Genomic DNA, 21,194 nt, shown 5'->3' with positions numbered 1-21,194 from the left:
TATACAGTGTTTAATAAGGACATGATGGAACATCGTAGGCTACCCTGTAGACAGAGTAGCCTACGATGTTCCATCATGTCCTTATTAAACACTGTATGTACCTTTGATGATTTATATATTATATCAATTAAACAATGTACAGATCTATGATTATAGATAATTTTTATCATTTTAAATACTGTAAGAAAATGAAAAATCAATTTTAGCACTAATTACTAAAATAGAATTACTAGAATTACTTTTGTGCACAATTCCAGTTAGTTTTTATACCATTATTTCTTTCACGGTATTGCATAATTATTGAACTGTACCCTCTTAATACAAGAAATTCTGCCAATTTTTTTCAATAGCACCGTCTTTAAATGAATATTAAACTTGTTTTGAAACAATACTGGTTAAAATGTGTTGTTTACCGTACTTTACTTTTTCTATGTACAGTATAATTCTAACGAAATGTTTTAAATAGAGTAGTTCTACTATTTCAGTAATTCTTTAACTGTTGTTAATGCGTATTACATTTTTTTTTTATGAAAACGTTCTAAACTACTACTTATACTTATTCAGTTGCCCCTAAACGGCAAATAACAATCTTTGCCAGAACTACACACTGTGTAGACTGTAATTCCTTTGTCATTTTATTCTCCGTTATGAAACTAAAGTAGAAGGATTTAACCTTTAGTTTAAAGTAGATCAGAATTTGATGCCATGCATTCAATTGCTCGTTCTATAGGAAACTATGTCCGTTGTTTGACGTGGCACGACAAAACACCTCCTCTGAGGGATAAAACCCAGTCAACCATTAATTCTCAAATTATTTATCAATACGTTAAAAAAAAGGAGGATGCTTTCCAAATTCTTCACACGTGAATGCAAATGTAGACAAGACAGCTATTCAGTTACAAAATAAAATATAAACTGGGAGAAAAACCAGAATCTAATATATTAAATATTTATTATTATTATTAAATATCAATTTACTTGTGGAACTTTGCAAGATTACAACAAATGTTCTTGTCGTGAAAATTTACCCACCTTATTTACAACTTTCTAGAAATACCGAAGCATGTGATTACGCTGTTGTTGATTAGTCCTAAGCAGAGTAGGAAGGAACAAATCAACAAACCACTAGATGCAAACTCTAGTAAAGAAAAAAACTTATTGAGTTCAGAATGGATTGAAACGGTATTTCATTAAAATAATGAAGCAGGCCTTTGGAGGCCATATGAATGATAACGAATGGGGCCAAAGTAGACTAAACAGCAACAATAAGTTTAATGATGTACATTCACTGTAAATATTCATCACCAAAATCTTCATCATTGGCGAGTAATATGCGCATCACTGGAAACTGAATTAATTATAATATGGTATCAGCAAAAATTTTGTACGCATGGAAAAATATTCACTAATCAATTTATAAGAAATTTTAGTTGAAATGCTCATATTAATTAAAAGAGTTTACAATAATATTAATATTTTCCCCGATGTAAAAAACATATTCTAATTTACCCTGAATTAATTATACGGTAATGGCTAAACAAAAACAGAAAATTAGCATAGAAAATTTAGTGTTTATAAGAAGACTGGTTGATATTTAAATATTTTTGAGCAAAAAATATGTGGAAGAAAATCACCCCTTAACAGCTGCCCTATTGCAGTAACAAGAATTACCAGCGTATCTTTCACACTAATTGTTCTGTCAGTTGAAACTGGTTGGCAAATCAGCTAATTTTTACTAATCTATTCTTTCCAGGGTTTTAACGTTTCTATAGAAAACTGATTTCACACATTTCCTTAACACTGTCCGCAAATAATTACCCCTAAGTGAAACCAATCGTACACCACCCGTTGAATCAATGATATAATCGTCACTGTTAATAAGAACATAGCACCATTAATTATCTTTTTTATTAACCAAGAAATCTGCATATGCTTGTATACGCTAAATTCCCCAAGTCCACATACACACCATAAATTCAATATGTTGTAAAGCATAACTGTAAGAAACGAGAAAACGCATTCACTTGGTTAAAAAAAAACAGGAATTGTGAAATATTCTTACAACAAAAAACGCTTGTAAATTTAATATAAATCCAAATCCAATTTTAGCAATACGTTAACTGTGTAAATAACATACGAAGCGATAAATTTTAGGCAGCTAATTTTTGTGGATTAAAAAATGCGATGCCCAAAATTTCCAAGGTGGTCCCTCATCATTCCCATCTGTAATACCAGAATTGTTTTTTTAGAATTTTTTCAAATGTGGTCCCTTGAATATAATCTCTTCCTGAGGATTCTACTTCTACGAAAATCTCTTGTTACATGTTCAAATTGCATTTGGTTAAGAAACTGCAGACAACCACACATTTCAAAATGCCCAAACCAATGCTGAGACCAACCAAACACTCCATGATACCTACCAATACAATGCTAATAAAATTCGAACGTATTGGCATTAGAATCAAAGAGTCACCATGTGAAAAAAAATCCCAAAACAACAGACTATTGTTTACACCCCAATTAACATGTTTGAGCTCTGAGACCTACAGTGTTGACAATACGATAATCATCTTCAGATAACTTTTTTTTAAATATCAATGCACAATAAACATTTAATCCTTGGTTTAGAAATCCTTGAAATAGCACTGAGCAAGGAAACAGCAAAGCTTCCACAACATATACCTAGTATTAGGAAATTAGCTACGAAATGCTTCAAAGCGGGCAAAAAACCAAGCTTGATCAAAGGTGGGTCGCATGCTAAGAAACTGAAGACATCAGTTCTTGTACTGAGCTGTTTATTGAGGAAAAGCTTTAGCTCCAAAATTGTTTTCATTTACAACCATTAAAATTGTTACTCATCTCCTAAACAAATAACAGGCATATTACACGGTGACATGAAAAAATAAAGCCTTAGAAATGGAAAAACTTCCGGCATCAATGCTTAATTAGGTCTACCATATGTAATGCAAGTGATTCACTAATTTTTCAAGGAGTACATAAGATGCCACTTAACAAATTTTGCTTCATTAATACATTCACCTCTTACACACACATATCTTATCAATCTACGACTCAATTTCTTCTGAAAAATCTGGTGAGTCATTTACAAAAGCACATATGACAATGTAACACTTGGTAAAAATAACAGACCTGTTTAAAATACGGCGCAAACCTATCCTAAATATTGTTACGTAATTCACTTTAAAAAAAACGGTTTTCTAATGCAATGCGCAAAATATAATGATTATCAGCTCTATACGATACGTAAATAGTAGTGCACATGATATTAATTAATACGTTAGCATGAGAAGTGACATAAGGCATGGCAAATATTACCTCAACACGACATCGGTTCAGGCTTACAAACTGTTGCGAAGTCAAAATGACGGAGATATACACAGGCTTCAAAATGGCCAAAATCTGCTTCAAAGAGCAAAGGGAGGAAATGTGGCTGGGCTTGTTGTGCACTACGTCTGGTTTGGCACTGAAAATAACCTTTATCAAGTCAACAACACGCCTCGTGAATGCCTCACACAATGAACCTATTGAAGATCAGCCAATCACAGCCAAGAATCCACTGGCGCATAAGCAGCTCAGCCATGCATATCAAATTACAGACTGTTTGGTGGGCTCTCACAGCTCAGTGAACAGAGTCTACCACTTTGGGACGAGGGGAGTGAAAATGATAGCGCTCCGGTCCATGGAATCCGTAAAGCATAAAAACTGTAGAATTTACCACGGAAACAAAATTGTTCTTTTTTCAAAAATAAGATTCTTTCCTCTTGACAAAAAGCCAAATATTCGAATTGCAACGCCATTTTTTTAATCGACAAGTATTTGTAATATTAGTAACGTATTTATGATCCTCATCAAAATGCACTCGGAAAATAAACAAAAATTCATTTTATAAAGCGGAAAAAAGGTTTTCGTGATAAATGTCAATCGTGCACAATGCGATAATACTTAAAAATTCTCATATATAAGCAGACACCTGCAAGTACTAATATAGGCAACTTTCTCCATATATTGTTAAGTTTTATGTTTACGGTAAACTTTAATTTAGTTTGTAATAATACTCAGTGGTTCTCTTTTATAGTTGGAAAAATTTCAATATATAATGCTTATAGGATCCACGATTCACAACCTAAGAAAATTCCGTCTTTAAATTTATACGCTGTGCATTGAATTAAACGGCAGTGCTGGTTTTCAGGTGATCCCTAAATATAAAGGAGTGTTTATGAAAGGATATAATTTATTCAGGGATTACAAGCATTTCTTTAAACTTGATTCTACGTTTGTACAGGCACCCTATTGTTGGTTGATAAAACGGTTGATCCGCAAATAATACAAAGATATTAAAACTGTCCTAAGTGTAGACAAATCTAAAGTATACAGGAACAAATGATATAGTACCAAGTGCGTATCCTAATAACGAATATAAATAAAAAAGGGAGAACAAAAACGTCAAGTTTTTATTTTAATTTTAAAGTGACTTACTATTTCACTTGCATGGAATACATAAGATGCAAAATATAATGGTTAAGTGAGAAGAATTATAACAAAACATTTAAACGCTTACTGCAGACCTACACACAAATTTAATTCTTTTAAAATATACCCCTCTTAATGATTATAAATTATATTACAATTGATAAATAAAATAACGGTGACTAAAAAACGCAGACCTTTTATATACATTAGCGATTTACAAACAAAATGTGACTGGATATATTTAATACAGTTTTTTTTAAATTTCAGATTTTTTTTTATGGTTTCGGAATTTTTTACACTAGATGTTACTGCATATCACTAAATATGATCAGTGAATAAATTACATAAATAAACAGTACTATTATTATCATTATATTAATCATTATGCGTTATTTTAATTGGAATTTTATTTTGATTAGATATTCTTTACAAACCGGTGTACTGTATATAATATAATCGCTAAATAAGTTGATAACTTTATAAATATACATTATTTTCTTGACAATATTTCTTACGGTAATGATATTATTCTACTGTCCAATTTTATTGATTACTGCGCAACCACCTTGATAAATTATTAATTCCTAATCAGCTATTTCCTTGCATTATTATATGCATACGGTACGAATATACGCATTGAGTTATTCCAACTATTAACCATGAAATACTGTATATTTTTTTAAGAAACCACTAAACAGCAAGTGAGCACCATATATTAAAAAAAAAAAAATTAGTTTACCACCTAATAAATCCAAATAATTGTTAAATTCTTTTTTCAAAAACTTAAAATCAATATACAGCTAGACAGATGTAAAATGTGTATCCCATAACGTAGACAACTGAAACGGCCTTAAAATAAATAGCAAATGCGATGGGATGAGACAATTTTGAACGCCATCCCTTAGTGATGACCTACTAGTGTTCTGCCTACTATTAGTGCTTTAGTGATCAGATGATGTAGGGCTAGGCCTCTGCATCGGGTGCTCAAATCACACTGTACAAATAGCTTAACTTAAATATTTCATCTCTCCACACTCCGGCACACAAATATTTGGAAGCGAGTTGAATGCATCAAGGATCGAGCTAGGATGATTAATCACGAGCTGTTGGAATCATGTATCCATCCAATCAAGACACTGTACTATATAAACCTACAAAAACCGCAATATTTTCTGGCTGCAAATTCTAGTCTAATCTAATATTATTCCCAAATCAATCCCAAAAAGATAAAAAAACTATAATGAATATGTAGAAGATATTCAGTACATTCGAATAAGATCTGCAATCTTGCGTTTTCTGCATGCAGTACATACTGCCCCATTATCTACAAACAAGAAAAACATTTATATAGGCCTATATATCTAGTAGTGTAAAACTTTCTAAGGTACATAATATCAGTTGCTGATGTGTAATTCTTTGATTTGTATCGTCACAAAAGCCCATTGTACTTTTAAGTAACAAACACAAATTCTTTTTTAACACAGAAAAAACATAAAACATCTACTGTACACCAACACAAATTGAATTTTTGCTATCCTACTATCAATATTCCCACGTGTAACATAAACGACTTTCACAGCCAAATATCAAAATCAACTCCATAAAAATATTTTGTACTGAGAGAGTTTGCTACAACTACAGTTGTAGTTGTACCATCACGTGTTGATTTTATAACTTTGGGCTTTTTCACTTTTAATTCAATAAAAACACCCAAATGTGGACTGACTCGGAATATGGAGTCAGTGGGAAAAAAAAATGTTTGGGAATGTGGATTCTATCGTTATTCATTGCCTAAACACAGAGAGTATTACCACTGGGTATCAAAAGGGTCAGCCATTAATAAATACTGAAAGGTCAAGTGTTGACCTGGCAGGGATACTATTGTTGAACTGGAGTTAATCCACCATAAACAGGTTTGGCGTATTCTCTGCTTTGCCTCAGCAGCACAGTTTTCATGCTAACAGTTTCAAAGCTTAAAACATATGGTGCTTCAATATTTGTATATCATAGTGTTATTTCCAAATCAACACATAAAATCCCGCATATGATTTCAACATGCACCACGTACATTAATTATTAATTTATATTTTTTAATAAAAAATAGATTCAGATAAATAATTGTTCAACTTACTACCTCATTAAAATATTTAAAAAAAACAATTAGCTACTAACTCAGCGTTTATTCATAAAAATCTTGTCTTGTTGGCCGATGAACAACATATGTAAATAACCGAGTCGAAAGGTCAGAACGTATTGATTATTTCCTATGTATCAAAAACAGCAAGTCAATGGCAACTGTACACTGATGTTCAATTTACTAGCAAATCAAAGGCTACTGCACCTTTAAGTTTAATTACCGGTAGTGCAATTCTTTACTCCTTTTGCTTCAATTGACACTTAAATTGGAAGACTGTCTAGTGTAACACTAGTAGGATGTTAAAATCAGGAATGTGTCAAATAGTGTTAATTAGAACCGTAAAAGGGGTCCTTCATTGGTACAATTTAAATATATTTTTTCATCTTCATTATCACGCCACTTTCAAACCCCCGAGTTTGCCACTGACGTTTCTTGTTTTTTAACAGAAAAAGATGAAAAATTACATTTGTTAGTTACTAAATTTTGTAACAGAATATACTGAACTCGAATCTTACTCATTATTGGATACATGTTTATCTGTACAATTACTGTATATTACATTTAGGGCTATGAAATTGGTGGTCCCTCGTTTCAAAAATTCTGGATCAGCCCGTTTCACAATCTTTTTTTTTTTAAATTTCCGTATAATAATAATAATGTTGAAATTATTCCAGGTTCCTAAGTTTTGTTTATGTTGACTTTTGTTTCATTACCAAACTAACTTGTTGCATTACTGTACTTGCACCAAACTGAAATACTAAAATCTTATTGCGTTTCTGTTTTAAATTATGAATAAAATACAACTCTATATCCGTATGAGAATTGAACATAAATGGTCTACTACTACTATGTAAACAATATTTTACATCCTATAAAAATTTAGGACATTTGTCATCTGGTACTGTACAGGTATGATCCGTTTTCATGACTACCAGACCACATAAATTTAGCATACAATACAAGACCAGAATAGCACATTTTACAATAAATTTACAGGCACGTTATTGTAATCTAGATGAAATTTTCCATCATGTCAAAAATTTAATTTCATGTACAATGTCACTATTATCATATCTCAATCTCGGTATGTAATTCTAAAACCGTAATTCCTCAGGTATAAGACCACCTCGGGTAAAATCCCACCATTTATTTCATGCCTGATATTATGCACCAGTCTATTCTTGAGCAAAAGCCCAGGACATGACTTTTACAAATATTCTCAGGAAGAAATATCAAATTGGCTCTGAATTAGACATACATGCAAAAATATTGCCATTTGATTAAAAAGGGGATTCCGATGGCGAATAATACCGCGGTTATGTTTGTTCAGGATCCCTCTGTTCATGGCTATGTATCAACTCAGGGGTGTACCGTGGGGGTGGGTCGATGGGTGCGGTCGACCCCCTTTTAAGGAAAGTGCCCTTTAAATATGCTCGCTTCACTCACAAATAACGCACCCCGCGAATTCTGAAAGCTTCGCTAAATTGCTCCGAGTTCAGCTTGCCCCCTGCGCTTTCGTTTCGACCCTCCCCCTTAGATTTTTCACCGTACGCCCCTGCAACTGTAGTTTAGCACGGAGGTTAGCAAAAAATCATTGCTAACATCGTGTGAAAAATTATGGGACTTTCATACGGGACGGGGCAGGGACTTTAACTACCAAATTTACCTGGTATTTCCCACACACAAAGTCCTCGCAAATACCCACATGCTGAAACTCTTTCATAAATTCCCACACTTGTGCTACCAAGTCCTCAAAATACCCCCGTAAATGCAGCACCTACCCGTCAAGAAATATTGAATAGCGAGCCCCCCGGGATAAGACTACCACCAAAAATTGGCCCAATTTTGTGTTCGGTGGAAAAGGGGGGGGGGGCAGCAGTCAATCCTCACGCACGGCAGTCAATCATTACTCGCAGTAGTCAGTCCTCACATGGACGCATCAGTTTTAACATGCTGCAGTCGGTCTAACGCCAGGCACTCACAGGCAACAGTCTGTCATCACATTCAGACACGAATCTTCACATGCAATTACCGTATATTCTTGCGTACAAGGTGATCATTCATCCATCCATCCCATGTGCAGTCTATTCAAATCTCCCATGTAGTCCCTCACCTGCAATTCATCCTCGCATGCTGACCATCCTCACATGCAGTCGATCCTCATGTGTAGCGTATCTCGCATGCAGCCCATCTTCCCATGCAACCCAATCATCATGTGCCTTAAATCATCATGTGCATTCACTTCTCGCGTGCATTCACTCCTTACGTGCATTCATACTCACGTGCATTCATACTCACGTGCATTCAATCTTTCATGCAGTCTATCCTACATGCAGTGCATCATCACATTTTATTTAGTCCACCCCCATGTGCTATCCATCCATTCTTATGTGCTGTTTATTCTCACATGCTATTTATTCTCACGTGCTGTTTACTCTTACGTGCAGTCCATTCCACTCAATATGCTTCATTCTCATTTGTGTTGTCTTCAAGTTATTTACTGTTTAGATTATTTTCATACTAAGGTTATTTTCAAGATCATTTACCTTAATTACATTCTGTCATCATGACTATTTACTGTGTGTTTTGACATTCCATATTTAATCTTTGACTATTGATAAGCCTGCATCATATTTATTCTATGATTACGTATGATTACATGCCGAATTTCGTTTTCAGTGCTTTATCTGTAATAACATTATGTTAATACAATGTATACATGTGCTGTAAACAAAAAAAAAAAGTAAATCGCGTCATAATTTGGAAGTCATTGACATGTTTTTTTTCCCCGATATTTTATGTTGATTTCATGTTGCATTAAATAAGCTTTCTTGTCTTAAATAACAGCCATCAATCAATCAACAAATAATCAATAATTTGGTATTGCAGTATTATGTGGTTTACATTAGCTCATTAAATATTCATTTTTTTTCCAAATACATTTTTCACTTGAATTATCAAACTTAATTCTGTTCCCTGAACTGATTTCAAAGTCATGTTCTGGTATGCACAATCCACAAGACTCGCATCAAAATAACAATTTTATGGAAAACGAGCTCGGAATCCAGACAGTTCATTACGCGCACTTTTGCTATGTATGCTTTAATTTAGTCAACCTACTTGTAGCTTGCCTTTGACTGTAGCCTGCTAAGCATTTACTCAGGAAAAACTAGTAATATACAGTTTCTTTGTTAACAGAAACTTTTTTTAGCCTGACGAGTATTGACTGTTCTCATCACAGAATGTGGTAGCAAACATGTGTTACCGTCTACAGTGCTGCCATTGTTTAGTTGTTGATACGCATATATTAGTCATGCATGAGTGAGTCTCAAATATGATCCTTCCTGACCATGAAAACCTGTTTTTCTGAAAGGAATTTTTTTTGCTTTCATGGATTCTGTTTATAAAAGGTTAACATTTGGTAAGAAATCAAGCTTTTTTTTTTCATAGAGATTTGCAACTGGAAAAAAAAAAAACCATTATAATTTTAAAATAGATAATAAACAACACAGAATATATAAAATAAGTCATAACGCTCCCATGACTAATAATGTATCAATAAAATCAACAATGTAATATCTAGTTACAAAACACGTATTAAGTCTAACTAGGTATTAGTTTAATCAATTAAACTTAAATTGATTATCATCACAAAAAAGACACAACAAGTGTACACACAGTTTATAGCAATGAAATTTGAGGCTATTTGTCATCACATGGGGTGCTGAAGAGATTAGTCTGCACAGTAATGGTGGAGACATTAAACATTTTGTAGGCTTGTCTCCCATGTATTAAATATGGGCTTAGTGTTTCTTAAAACCGGTATTCTCAAGTAACAAACAATTCCAATGTGAAATATACTGTTTGTATAAAAACAAATTTCTCCCGAGTGTTTATATAAGTCAGATTATATTAAATATCACTTAGGCCAATTAAAATAAATTACTTGTTTCATGTTCCTGCCCTCATCCAATTTTGGACTTTCTCATAAAAAAACTAACAATAACAATAAGGAAACTAACAATTAATTTTTATTTAACATCGTCTTACAGTATTATTAATAGTGTAATCTAACAGAGATTTCTGGTATATTTTACTGCTTTTTTGTTTGTAATTGTAAGGGTATTTTTGTCTTTGGCTTTTAATTAATCATTTTAAAATTCTTTAATTGAGTCACAGCCATAAGCACGTCATGCACTCCAATATATGATCACAAGGTCACAGCATTAAATCAAGTAAAAATATTCCTAATTAAGATTTTCGAACTGGTAAGGTATTCATCCACAGTTAGATTGCAAATTTGACATAACAATAGCTGAATTTTATTATAGAAAACATCCTCCTATTTTTTAAGTGTTTAAAAGAAATATGAATAGAAAAACAAATTTAGGCCAAATAAAAAATATATTGTACATATAGGGTCTTCTGATTTTTCAACATACAGTAGAACCTCGATTTTACGTACGGTACGTGACCGGAGGGCGTACGTAAATTGGGAGATTCGTAAAATAGAGGTTGGGTTAAATTTGTGGTAACCTTTGACCTAATACGTACGTAACGCTCAATAAACGTATGTATGAACGAACGAAAGATGTTACCTAGGCTAGACCTAGCCACTAGGCCTACGAATAAAACCATGTGTTTAGTGTTTTTATTCATCACTTTACGATGTCATAATAAAGTGTTCAAATAAAACCATGTGTCTAGTGTATTAATTCATCACTTTATATCTTTTATTTAACTAAAGAACATGAAAATATTGTAAGATTACCTACAGTATACGACAAAGGTACAACTTGGGAGTTCCCTTTCATGCCTATTCTAAACAACAGAGCTGTGGTGTTGTCTGGGTGCCTGTTGAGGCAAACTAAAACCATGTGCGCTGCACTGGGCGAGCCAACCGATTAGCGTTCATGTACGTAAAACAGCAACCATGTGCTATGCACTGGGCGAGCCAACCAATTAGCGGTCGTGTACGAAGCTATGTCTACTCAGCTTCGTGTAGAAAATTCGACCAGACAAGTTTTTTCCATGGTTTGCCACACAGAGCTAAGGAGGAAAGCAATTATTTTCGGTAGTTGTTCATCTCACTCAGTTCACATGGTTTTAGATAACAACCCGACATTAGACTCAATCAACGTTGCTGTTTAATGAAAATACGTTGCATTATGGTTTGTTTATTGTATAGTTTATTGTTATAGTCTTTTTACTTATGGTTGCTTTGAAAAGGGCTGTTTGTTTTGAATATTTTCGGGGTTTTTGATGACGTCATCATCGATACAGGCGTACGTAAAACCGAGGGTTCGTATAACTGGGGTACGTAAAATCAAGGTTCTACTGTACCTCTTTTTTTTAAATTTAAATTGGCTGATAATCACTTATTAAAGTCAATCTCTGGAGGAAAAACATTTTTTGATATATTGTACAACTGATGTTTCTGATGTTTTGTAACACAAAAAGCATATTTGACAAATAATGAGATACAGATATTGTAATATTTAAAAACTGGGGGAAAAGGGGCGTAACCAACTTTTTACCCCCAGTTTTTAAATATTCAAAAATCTGTATCCCATTGACCATTCCCCGAGTTTTTTTGTCAAATACTATACAGTCCTTTCTTTTCGGGCCCTATATTTTCACGATTTTACAATTTGAAATATTCTTTGTACCCTTTTATTTTTGTGATTTTACGACTTTCAGTCGTTTTTTAACATGATGCAGAAAGCTACCAGTATCTTCTTTTAGCCTATTTTAAATATATAGCTCCTGATTTTCGTGGGATTTCCCCAATTTTCTTAGCAATCTTAGAGTACGGTAGCTTCCTTAGGTAGGCCGGCCTACTTCAGCAACTCTAGCCTGCCATCTAGCTTGACCAAGTTTTTTCAAATCAATAGTTCAGATGTGTGGCACATGCACAAGCAGCACGATTTAAATACCAACTAATGGGAAATATCCGTATTGTAGAATACAATGCTGTGATGTTTGTTCCATGTAACGTAGGCATATTGTACTGTAGGCTTAGCTGGGAAAAAGACCACCAATAATACTAAGCCTACTCTGTCTGGCTGTGTGAAGTGTGATGTGAAGCATGATGTACTGGCCTAGCCAGGATAGCTTAATATTTGCAGAATAAGAATATGGCGATAATCTTTTATAACTGTATTTAACTTTAAAAATGTGATTGAATGATTAAAAAAAATAATCACGAAGAAGTACCATTTCCTTGAAATCTTTATTGAAGGAATATCAGTTTTATACTAGCTAGGCCTACAGTACTGTAGATAGTAGCATTGCTTCTGAAGAAAAAACTCATCATCCAGAATTTTGCGTGAGCTAATTTTCACGATTGTTGTTTATAAGGGCACGCGAAAATAATGGGTTTTACAGCATGCATTTTGTGCCTTACAAAAACCAGTCATACAACATATCAATTTTTTTCGTCCGGAGCCTGACTTTAAAATTGTACATCTTTTTATAACAATGAATACTGTACAGTATACCAACTACAATCTTTAATCTACTGAAACAAGTACACTAAAACTTTCAAAGCCGATTTTAAGCAATAATAAATGGACAATTAAAATCACAAACCAATTACTACCGTAATACAGGCTAGTACTGTATCAACATACGTTTTGTACTAGGTAGTCTTATAAACTGACTCTTAAAAAATCTGATCAGAATGTAGCCTACAATTTTTGGCACAGATAGGGGAGAAACAATAAACAGTATCTGTTTTGGTCCTTTTTCATGTTTTGCAAACTGGAAAAAAGTAAAATTGCCAAAAAGCAATTTTAATGTGAAAGTTAATATGTTAATACTTGAATAAAGATTTTTAAAAAAAGTACCGGTAATCAATTCATTGCAATAGTTTTGGTTTCTAAATCCGACATATTTTCGTGTTAAAATATTTTTGTGGCAGAATGTAAAGTAAGCAGTGCCTGTACCATATTTATTATATAGAGTTAAAATTAAACCTTGACATTTCCAAAGCATTGTGGGTATCATAGCATGTACACAGTTACAGACAATATTGTATTGTAGAATTTTCACCCATTTTATTCAAATTTTCAAACTGATCAGCCGAGAGGAAATTCTCTCATGAGTTGAGCATGACATCAACAAATTTCAGCATGTTTCCTAGGAAGGTTTTTGCAATACCAGAAATAAAGCGCACAATTAAACATACAAGTAATTGTCCTTGAAATAATTTCTACTATTTGGCAAATATTCCAAATTTTGTTTCTGGCTAAACACAAATCTTATATCTTAGTTTTAACTAGAATGCAAATTATGGTACCAGCTATTTTTAATTATTAATAAATGACCAGTACAAAAAGTATACAACGCTTACAATTAAAACTCTTGCGTCTGAGCGAAAAAAAAAAAAATAAAATAAAATAATGGCAAGAATAAAGCTACAGTACTGTGTACAAATTAAATTATCACATAAATATGAGAAACAATGTTAATACAAACGAATAAAAAACTGCCCGACCAATAAATAACAAGGGAAGAAATTACCTAGGATTCTTGTGCAGTTTGATAGTGGGCCTATGATTGGCTCATTCACTTCAGCTCCATCAAGGCCAATTTGTTCCCTAAATTGTGCCACACTATTTATGGTACTTTTCGGACAGGATGCCATTGTGAATTATATTTTACTTAAGAGATAATTCTGTTTTTATGTACTTTAATCACATAACTAATGTAGTTAGAAGATCCATGTCTGAGGTCCTGGCCAAAAGTCAACAGTTAACTTGGTTAAAATGCTGCACTGGGAGTTTTTAATGACCATTTCAGTGAAAAGGCAAGAACACAACAATGAGTAAAAAATAAAAAAATCAAGTAGGATATCTCCACAATTGAATGGTTTACTTTCAACTAAATTTTTCAACTTATAAAAAATTGTTCAGTCAACATGCAAAACTGATTCAACCCAATTCTTAAACAATTAAAACATGAAGGAAATGATTATTTTTCCAACATGCCAACTAGTGCATTAAGATAGCTACAGTAGACTAAAGTTTAAGGTTAGGGTCAACAATCAACACCACGGATTTGAGTAAAATCGTTGAAACAATATCTACATGGCGCAACATGAAAGTTAATTCAGATACAGACTCAGGGCCTACTGTGTCTTACAAACACCTTATAATATAGTTTTGAACAATCTGGTTTTAAATAAAAAATTAATTCTTTCGTAAATACCGGTCGTTGAATTACTGTACTTTAATTTTTTTTTTAAATAATAATAATTTGAGAGCAAATTTGCCAATAATTTACTCTCAATTGCAGGGATAAAATAAAAAATAAAGTTAAGTAAATACGTATTCTGTATAAAATCGGTTTCTGGTAGAACTTTACAAATTACACGGAAAAGCAAAAAAAAACTGTTAAATGGGAAAAATAGTGAAACATTCATTTTATACATAATTGGGGTTATACAATTATTAAGCATCAGAAAATTTCTTTGATTTTCAACACTTAGATATAAATTTTAAAAACGACATTTTAAAAACCGGGTAAAAAGAAAGGTTTTTTACATTTTTAACAAATGTCAGTCAACATTACTTACAAAAATCTAAATTGTTAAAATTAAGATTCGACATATTCAACAGTCTTTGACAGATTCGGCTAAATGTACGATTATATAATTTTTATGTAGACCTATGTTACGAACGTGTTAAAAATTAAAAACAATTTTCTACCTCACTGTTGAATATTCGCCAACCATCCAAAGCAGCCGTCAATATTCTGATAATTGAAACGCAAATATATTTACCGAAAACTTTCAAATTACAAAATCAAAATGCATTTAATCGCATCAATTTTAAGGTTGAGAAAGAACACAGTATGCTAACAGCATAAGAATGGTGAGGTTGAAAGCTGCTCAACTTCTGAAAACTGTCCAACCCATACCTATCTTATTTTCAATCACTCCTATTGGTTCTCATTCTCAGTAATGGCATTCCGTACATAATCACGCGAAGATTGGCGGCGTCTACTGCTGCTACAGGGCCGAAGTGAACACTTACCCAGCCAAGCTACCAAGGTCGTCGATGAGAAAAGAAAATCAATTCGTACACAATCAATTAAGTCACGATTTGTTCACTTCAAACATAACCTGTTGCATTCTAATCTATCATACACCTCAACAGGTAATATTCTAGGCGGATGCCGAAGCATCATTATAGCTTACCATTTCAATTTCGTCAAGAAACATTCTCTTTAAATCACCGTCTTCTCTATCCGTTTCGCCGTAAACATACCAGAAAAAAAAAGCATTCCACAGTCGCGCGTCGTTACTCAAGTTGCATGACGTCGCGAGGGCAAATTGCGCCCTCAATAAAGTTTATTTATTAATTAAAATATTTGATAAAGTTTATATTATACGCAATTCATTGTCAGTGAACAATTACTTACTACTTCCGTTTAACAATCCAATGTAATTATTGTATATATCAACCACGTCGGCTAAGTATAGCTGTAATTAAAATAGGAAACAGTGGCTCCGCCGTTAGTTTGACCTACCGATTATAGAATATCATTAGCTATATTAAATTTGTACGTTGTACTTATTAATCTCGTTGTTAATACCTCGGGTGATATTTTCATGACAGGGTCCTCCCCGTCACTTAAACACAAAATAATTTAGGTATTTAAGCTGTTCTATGACGTTTTACCCACATTTTACTTCAGAATGTGTTATTTGATCATCCCCAACCTCCACCAGGTTTTTTTTTTTTATTTTTTTTTTTTTTTTTTAGCACCCCTGGAACCTTCGGGAGAGGACACCTCCAAAATTCCCGACTGTTTGTCAATCCTTGATGCTGACGCTTTCAGTCAAAATATATTCTTCCCATCATTTTCCTTGCCCCTGCGCCCCACCCCCATTATTAATTTCATAGGGATTTTCTGGTTGCTCCTGCAGCTTTCAATTTTGAGCAGCACACCTAAAGTATACTGTCTGTCAGTTAGACCTACATCGTCTGTCATTCAATTAGAACTCATTCAAAAGTATGTAATTAATGACTCATTTTAAAAGATGAAATAATATATAACCGGTATAGTTTCTATTAGTAGGCCTATCACATGGCGAATAGGGGAATGTTCTGTTGAACACTGCTTTGAAAACTTGAGTCTGAAAGTGCATGTTTCCAGGAATGGTATCTAGGCCTGTTAACAATTTGCTCACCTAAACAACTGGTTGGTGAGTGGATATTTTTGTTGTAGGAACATTTCTGTGGCATGGTATGAGAAATTAAAGTGTTTGTTATGTTTTTATTTTTCAAAATTCTAAAATAAAATGAAGAAGAAAAGAACATTATATTCAAATTTAAGTCTGAGGTGCTATTTCCGACAATCTGAAGTCTATTAATGGCCTACCAGCTCCTTAATAATTATCTATTCATAATATAAGTCGTTACATTATATTTCTATCGAGATTATCAAGTCATTCGAATCGATGTTATTCTTATACACTGACGCAAACGGTGTCAATCCGCACTAATGCACCACACCCCACGCCCCCGACGCGAACGATTCAAAGTGACCATTTAGTCATTTGAGCGGATCGACCGATAAAAGGAACGGGTGAAAAATGTTCAAAACGAGGGGGGAGGGAGAGTATGAAATGTGAGGAGCGCTCTGCGTGTGAATGATGTGATACAGAGACGGGGCTTGCTCTAATCCCATTTCCCCGCCCAAAATGGTTCACAAGTTCGAGATGTCTGTAAAATAACATTAATTTCTATGCATGTTTAAGGTTTGGGATATTTAAATTTACGGCTATTTTTTTTTTCAGATAGAGAGATAGGCCAAGTTAACAGACCGTGCATGTGGATGAGCTGAGGGGTCCTGGATTTGAACCCTTCCGGAAATTTATCCCCAATCCGGCCAATATGGAGGCCAATTCTATTCTGAGTTTTTTTATTGACTAAAACTTTCTCACTTTTTCTGTTTAAAAATACTTCATTTCATTATTATATTTTGCATTTGTTTCCAAAATTCACAAAAAATAACAATATATCAGAGCGATCCTAAGTGGGATTTTTTTTATTAGAGTGAAGTCTGAGCAATGCAATATAGCATTCGACAAACTGATAAATCCCTCCCTTTAAAGTTGTCCGAGGGTGTCTGCTGACGGAGACCAGACTACTAGGGCGCCGGGCCTTGGTGGGAGCTCAGGGATACCCAGACGAGTTGAGGAGCTTAGTCTCTGTGGGGCTCCCCAATGGCACCGCCTCTGCCTAAGTCACTATTTAAATTTGTAAGATGGAAATAATACCGTAAAATTTCGAACAAAATCTTAGGCAATCTCACGTATTCCCATAGTTTGGTAGACCTATCTTATTAGACCCTACACCATCGTAAATAAACGTTTATAAAGATATTTGTCTTCGTTGCATTATTTATTCATTTGAACGCTGTATACATTGTATTTATTACCCTACTGTATTTGAAATTTTTATTGCACACAGGCGGTTTTTTACTCGAAAATACCTCCGCGGCGCTTATTAGCGCGAGCGAAAAATATCACGTTGGTGCAGCGCTTATTGGAGCATTTACGGTAGGGCCTTTATTTGACGATTTTAACTTATCATCACCTTCTTTTCATTCGGTTTACCGTTGGGAAGTAGGGGGCGTTAAATTTATTCAAGGGAGGTATTTTTTTTTGCGTGTAAAGTGGATACGGTAAGTACTGTATATACTCAGATAAACTCCCCCTAATTTCAATGTAAATGTGGAACTACAACACATAGGCCTAGGTCTAATTTCCTTAAAAATTTGTTATTGCGTGATCATACTTAATGATCCCAACCAGGTAAAAGGAATGTAGAATATTAATAGAATGGGTTGAGAATAATGTTGCTTCCATTAGTTTTGTTAAGTCATTTAGGGGGAGGGGGTGGCGTTTATAGGAAAAAATGCGGCCCTGGGGCGTTTATTCCAAATGAGGGGGTGTTTATTTGAGTGGGATTTTATTCAAAGGAAGCCATTTATTCATGGAGGAAAGTACAGTACATAACCTATGTTAAATGTTTAAACAAGAAAGTAGGAGGAGGCATGTTATTAGTGAGTGGCATGTTATTGGTGGCTGTATTTGTCTAGCAGTTCATGGGTGGGGTGCATAAAATGCAGTGTTGACACCTTCAAAAGTGGTCTGTGGGGGAGAATCTATATATAAGGCTTATTTAATCTATTGTAGGGTTGTAGAGAAAATTACATCTATTTCTGTTTCTCCCAGACGAATTGTATTCTACCTCCCCGTCTGGGGAGGGGGGGTGGAGGAGGCGTCTCCCTGACCCCGGTCCCCAACATTATTAAAGATTGGATTTATCCGGTGTAAACTCCAAGTATAACCCACGAAACGGAGTCTAAAAACATATATCCAGTGGGGTCCTTCTGGTGGTGATTGGGCAGTACACTGGCAGAAAATCACCTACTGTGTTAAAACAAGCGCACGGCACAGGCCATACAGCACAGGGGACCAATGGCTCAACCGTCTCATCCGAACGATGAAGCACTATTAGAACCTGCATTTCAGCCCTCCAGCTAAAACACAAAGAGAGCAGTGATGGAATTGATCTGGGGACGAAAAAATCTCCACGGTTCACACATAGAGTGTCTACCACCAGTTTAGCTGACTTCAGCTAAGATGCTCTCTTACTAAATCTAGTATGTACTGATCATCACTATCACCATCAAAATTCAAATCATGAAAGCATGGTTTGAGGAAAGGCATCGTGGTAAACAGAAGTCGACACGGTGGAAAAACAAAGTAAACAACTTTACATGGATACGGGGATGGGAAAAGTTACGTAGACAAGAAACTTTGGTGTGAGTTTGGGGGAGGCTTTTGCTCAACAAAAATAGTTACTAGGTATTATTCATAGAAACCTCAAAAATAGATATATGATGTAATTGCGTATTAAGCAGAGTCCAATATTAGAGTATTTGCATTGTAAAATTTGAATTAGAGTTTTGTGCATTATACTACGCAGAAACCCTGATAATGGGGTGTCTACATGTTACATAAAGGCCAATTTACACTGAGAACGACTGAATGTGATATACTTAAAATAAATTGACTAAAATTGTTGAATTAATATACAACACAAAAATTTATTTAATTAAATATACTTTTATTTTGTATATTGTCACTTTGTAACACACACATAATGATATGGAATACAAACACATACCAGTAGTCATGACCGAATACATAATCCTATTGGAGATGCATATCAGAAAACATCAATTCAGCGAAAAACTGACCAGGTTAGAATTATCGAGACGATAAGTCCGATGCGAAAATGTGTCTCTTCCTGAGTCATTTGAGCGTTAAACAATGGGGATATCACGAATTAGAGCCTCAGTAGCCGATTTTCACGACTCGGTTAATTAAAAAATCCGGAATTTTTAAAAATATAGTGGCAAAACATGGTGGAGGATGGCAAAACGGGGGAGTTCCCCTACCTGGATCCGTACCGGGAAAGAACCAGAATTCCTAGAAGTGGCTTCTCCAGTTTAAGATCCCTGAAACTTCAACACAGCTATCTAAGTGAGTGAAAACTTAATTGCCACACATATTCACTCATTTTCCTACAAGAGCAAAAGGAATTGATGATTGTTGTCATTATTGTCATTAAATCAAAATTTCCATAAAAGAATACATACACTGTATATCTACTGTCTCTTATACACATCTAGATGTGTATAAGAGACAGGTACTGATCATCACTATCACCATCAAAATTGAAATCATGAAAGCATGGTTTGAGGAAAGGCATCGTGGTAAACAGAAGTCGACACGGTGGAAAAACGAAGTAAACAACTTTACATGGATACGGGGATGGGAAAAGTTACGTAGACAAGAAACTTTGGTGCGAGTTTGGGGGAGGCTTTTGCTCAACAAAAATAGTTACTAGGTATTATTCATAGAAACCTCAAAAATAGATATATGATGTAATTGCGTATTAAGCAGAGTCCAATATTAGAGTATTTGCATTGTAAAATTTGAATTAGAGTTTTGTGCATTATACTACGCTGAAACCCTGATAATGGGGTGTCTACATGTTACATAAAGGCCAATTTACACTGAGAACGACTGAATGTGATATACTTAAAATAAATTGACTAAAATTGTTGAATTAATATACAACACAAAAATTCATTTAATTAAATATACTTTTATTTTGTATATTGTCACTTTGTAACACACACATAATGATATGGAATACAAACACATACCAGTAGTCATGACCGAATACACAATCCTATTGGAGATGCATATCAGAAAAACATAAATTCAGCGAAAAACTGACCAGGTTAGAATTATCGAGACGAGAAGTCCGATGCGAAAATGTGTCTCTTCCTGAGTCATTTGAGCGTTACACAATGGGGATATCACGAATTAGAGCCTCAATAACCGATTTTCACGGCTAGGTTAACTAAAAAAATCTTGAATTTTTTAAAATTTAGTGGCAAAACATGGTGGAGGATGGCAAAACGTGGTGGGGGGGGGGGGCTTCAACACAGCTATCTAAGTGAGTGAAAACTT

The 21,194-nt window shown here is 34.3% G+C and overlaps 1 protein-coding gene across 3 annotated transcripts in view; it reads right to left on the bottom strand.

The window, feature by feature from the left end:
- LOC117113797 overlaps window positions 1–15,959 on the bottom strand; it is a 36,266-nt gene extending 20,307 nt beyond the window's left edge. Inside the window, exon 1 of one of the 3 annotated variants that reach the window (XM_033257233.1) lies at window positions 15,831–15,959. The gene's annotated coding sequence lies outside the window, so the exon portion shown is untranslated. Of the gene's footprint in view, window positions 1–3,336; window positions 3,490–15,339; window positions 15,387–15,830 lie in introns of those variants that run through there. The other 2 variants (XM_033257235.1, XM_033257234.1) reach the window with 2 other exon arrangements.
- Between the last annotated feature and the right edge of the window lie 5,235 nt (window positions 15,960–21,194).

Source organism: Anneissia japonica, unplaced genomic scaffold, assembly GCF_011630105.1.
Source record: "Anneissia japonica isolate Jap-2015-1 unplaced genomic scaffold, ASM1163010v1 scaffold287949_len505691_cov196, whole genome shotgun sequence".
Lineage (NCBI taxonomy): Eukaryota > Metazoa > Echinodermata > Crinoidea > Comatulida > Comatulidae > Anneissia > Anneissia japonica.
The sequence above is the reverse complement of the archived record's forward strand: the minus strand, read 5'-3'. Positions and strand labels throughout refer to the sequence as shown.